We start from the raw sequence: 4,681 nt of genomic DNA, 5'->3' as shown, positions 1-4,681 counted from the left end.
ATACTTGAACTGGTCGTTGCTCACCCTTAAAAATACATATCTTTGAACCAGGGTACAAAAAATTGACACAGAACAATGGATAGAATAATAGATATTTGGATTCAAGTTTAAAAATATATAATAACTAAAAAAACATGTAGTTTTTCTTCATTTTCATAAACTTATTACACTTGGAACTGGGACCCCCTGTAATATATACATGACATAAAGAAAATCCAAGTTTTCCACGAAAGATTTTTTTTTCCATTTTTTTGCATATCTATAATTGCATTAGAACAGATACAGCTAATTTTTATTAAAAAAGAAAGAAAAAAAAATCCTGGGTCTCAGGAGGTTAAGTATGCAATTCTAAAACAAGTATTTATTCAATAAAATTATATGGTACAGTACATACAGATCATAAATATAATCAATAAAATAATTATACCAAGTGACTACATAATTTACATGTTGTGAAATAATATTTCAAATTACTATTATTGTTTTATTTTAATAAATTGCTTTCTTTTGATAATAACTCCTGTATTTTTTTCTTTTGTAGCAACTAGCAATACAATTTTGATCTAGATAAAGGTATGGTCTACAAATAAATTAGCATCAGGTGTTGTATTGACGCAGGCAGGGAGGCACCCACCCTCTTCCCCTTATAAAACTATACATTAGTATTATAAAATATCTCTAAAATGTCACGTAGCTGCTATAAATTTTACCAAATCGAAAAGAAAATTATTTCTGCAAAAACGTATTAAATTAAAAACGAAATAGGAAAATTAATTTTAACTGAAAATTGATGTAAATAAATAATTACAAAATTATATTTAAATGAGTTAGTAAGTATGAAAAAAGATTTATGGCCCATGAGGGGATCGAACCCGCGACCTTCGCGTTATTAGCACGACGCTCTAACCAACTGAGCTAATGGGCCAGTTGCGATGCTGTCCGAAATTAGGCATCGTATTATTTTTCTTAATTTCTAAATTGTTCATGGGATATTTGTTTTTTTTTAGTGAGGTAACATGAAATTAGTCTTTTATACAAATTTACTGGAGAACAAAAATTTCATTATAATAAAAATAAATGCGTAGAAGAAAATCTGACTACGTGCAGTATTTTTACGTTATAAAAATACTGGACGTAGTCAGAACTCAGACTTTACACCTATAAACGTAGTATTTCCAGTCAACATTATTAGTTATTACAACCGGACGAAGCAATTAAAATCAATTTTGAAAACATATGAATTTCCTTTTAATAAATGTGACGTGTAAATTTCGCTATCACCTACCATTTTTTAAAATAAAGCCTTAGATTTACCAAAATATAATTTTCATCCTCAATACACGTTTCTGCTAATAAAGTAAAAATCTAAAACTGCGTCGTTCGCTACAAAGATGCGGGTTAAAGCACTTGGCACACCCACTGCAAACCGGTTCGCTTGGCGCCCGGCCCTGTGCGAAGAGCCAGAAATATAGGGCTTCCCCATACACATAGACTATATTTACAACCGATTTGATTGTATATTCCACTAGCTTGGGATATTTCGGGTGGGTGTTGATAAGACGCCTAATTTGCATGATACTTCGTGCACAGATAATATAATACTTGCACTCCGTGTGCGATTTTAAATACAGCCTTTTTCGAAAAACCCGCATTATCATGTTTTGGTCTTATTTGAATCATTGAATGATTGCGTCTAAAGTTTCTGTAAATCCAGATACGGCAACAACTATTGAGAATATTGTGTTCTTTGTTATTAAACATGAATCCATCAATTACCAGCCATCTTTGAATAATAAAATGTTAATGCCGTACAACATTGCAGTATGATTCATGAATTAATATTTCTTAAGGAAATTATTTTCTACCGCTAGGAACAGTATAAAAGTTCGAAGTTATTTATATAGCTCAATGAGAGATTAGAAAATCCACAGTGCAAATCTCGCTGTTAAAATGAATAACAAGACAAAAGTCGTTTCGCCGTCAACCATTAAGAAATAAATAGTTTTAAAATCTTTATCGAAAGCTTCTTTTGCCTGTTAATAATTTACACGAAGACGGAAAATATAACCTAAAATAACCTCCTTCTTTTTTTTGAAGTCGGTTAATGAAAGCCAACCCTATTTCGCGCGTTTATTATAGGTTCCAGTTTATCCCCCCCAACGGTCCAGGCCTTGTCGCGGCGGAGGGGCTCAGTAGCTCAGAGTTATGGCCCTCTGAGTGAAGCGAATTTGGACCAGCGAGGGGCTGAACGGCTGGTCTAGAGTCGGGGAGATTCGACCGGCCCGACGGCCAGGGCTAGGTGTGGCCCAGCGGCCGCTGTGTGCGGCGTGGGATGGCGACCAGAGGTCGTGGCTTGGCGGACCCTGTGTCCGCTAGGCAAAGGTGGCGCTGAACGGCAGTCGGGGTTGCGAGGCCTCGACTGACCCGACAGCAGAGGTCCTGTTTGTGGACCAGAGAGGAGCCGGCTTTTATGCGGCGGTGGATGGCGGCCAGAGGTCGCGGCGCGGCGGGCTCGCTGGTTTTGCAAGCCACGCCGTGCAGCGGAGGGCGGGATCCCGACGCGTCATTGTGATGACGCGCGGAGACTCCTGCAGAGAGGTGTGGGGCGGCGGCCGCTGTAAAACGGCCGTCTGCCAACTCGTAATCCGGTCCGTGGGGCCGGACCGAGGGCCGCCACCTCTGGTGAGGTGGGGGCTGCGAGGTAATCTCTATAAAAGTGCGCCGGAGGGTCCCCCGACGTGTATTTCACACATCGGAGGACCTTCCGGCGTGCACCCTCCGGCCGGACGGTGTTGGGGTCGGGGGTTCGGGGGAACGCGGATGATGGAGCGGGGAAAGATCCATTGTCTGCGCGTTGGTGGCGTAAGCCTTCGTTCCAGCAGCCGCCAGCGAGGGGGGTTCTAGTGGTGGGCCTGGAAACGGGCATCTGCTGGGCGGGACACGCGGTAGAGTCGTAACCGTTCCCGCAGTTCCGTCCAAAGCAGCGCGATGGAACAGAGTGGGGTTTTAGTCGGTAAAAATCCGACATAACCACGGCTCCATCCCCGGGAGCCGGGGGTATCTAAGAAGATTTCCCCACTATAAAAAAAAAGGTTCCAGTTTATGGTATATTTTAATGTTATTTTTATTATAACACAACTCACAAGGGTGACCTACATCCCACAGCCATTTTAATATATTCCTGTCTTTATTCCTATATTCAAAGAATATGTTCAAAAGGCAATACTTATATGTATCCCTGTATAGATATTTGAAACGCAATACAGAGTTGAAGCTGGAGCTATGACGTCAGACACGCGGTCAAGGTCGTTAGGGTCACGCGAAAGGGCGCAAAACTGCTAAGCTTTAGCTGGGATGCTTTATAAAAATCTTTTATTGATAAAGGTGAGGGAGTGATATTATTTTTAGAATGAGAGAAACGACTTTGTGGGGTGGCGGATTAAAGGAGATATAACATAAGCATTGGAATAATGTACCTATAAATATTGATATTGTTTATAGTGGAAGTATTAAATATATCCGTACCAATATTACCGTACTTACGTTATGTAAACGAGCTTACATAACGTTACTTACGTTTACTTTACGTACGGTAAGTCTTACCGTACTTACCTACGTTATATAAGATCGTTTACATAAAAACAAACACATTTTTAATACGTAAAATATACATAAGTAGGTATAAGAAACGTTTCATTTCTAGGTTAGTTAGGTAGGTATAACAAGAGAATGAAAATTAATGCAAAATTTTGAAATAATCGCAAGTGTCGCCTCCAGCATAAAACAGAATAACTGATAACAAAAACACTAACCAATTACCAAACCTAGAAAAAGTATCATATAATTTTCTTATAACTTTCTTAACGCTCGAGAGCTTCATAAAAACCTACTATCTGTCCATTAACACATAATATTATATCTTATCAAAAATCCAGTACATTCATCAACATACCTGAATAGACGTTCATTCAAGCGCTGTTGTAAACTTGGCCTCGGGACTGCGGCGATCGATCCAGCAATGTCAAGGGTGTATTGACGTCAACGCACCCCCGCCCCCGCCAGGGTTGTTTTGTAACTGAAGCTTAAGCTTAAGGAATATGAATTGAAATATGAAAAGTATTATAATATGTTTGTGGATGTGTGATGACATTTAAAGGTAAATTAAAAAAGTAGATTCATTTAGAAGCAGAAATGGGACATAAATTGAGCCGAAATTTGGATTGACCTAGAATTATTTAAAGGCTTATTTAAGGCTTTTGATCTGGGTACTTTGTGAATAAAACTGCGCGTTGAGTTCGTGGTATTTTAGTAATCTTTCTTACCCTCATTATAATATTAAATAAATACTTATTAGTTATTTTGAGTCTGGTGTGTCATGTAAGCATTCAATTTAGTACAAATTCATAATAATTTTATAACATAAATAACGTAAGCTGGTAATCGCTCTATGTAATTTTGCTAATAGTTTACAGAAGGGAACAAATAATAAATTACATATATGTATGTATATTATACGACGTACAAATTTAAATGACAATAATATATTACAGAAATAATGAAATATTCTATGTCATTTGTAATCCTCCTGCCATCTCAGTTGGATAAATAATACTGAAATAAAAAGAATATTAATCAGCCGCTACACGTAGCGCCTTGCTACGCAGTAGAGGCGCTACGACAC

General features: G+C 38.3%; 1 non-coding gene across 1 annotated transcript; it reads right to left on the bottom strand.

Moving 5' to 3' along the window:
- Nucleotides 1-851: 851 nt before the first annotated feature.
- Trnai-aau lies at nucleotides 852-925 on the bottom strand. Its single transcript has one exon. It is a non-coding gene; the product is annotated as a tRNA-Ile (tRNA).
- Between the last annotated feature and the right edge of the window lie 3,756 nt (nucleotides 926-4,681).

This window comes from Colias croceus, chromosome 3 (genome assembly GCF_905220415.1).
Source record: "Colias croceus chromosome 3, ilColCroc2.1".
NCBI lineage: Eukaryota > Metazoa > Arthropoda > Insecta > Lepidoptera > Pieridae > Colias > Colias croceus.
This window is presented reverse-complemented; position numbering and strand designations above follow the sequence as displayed.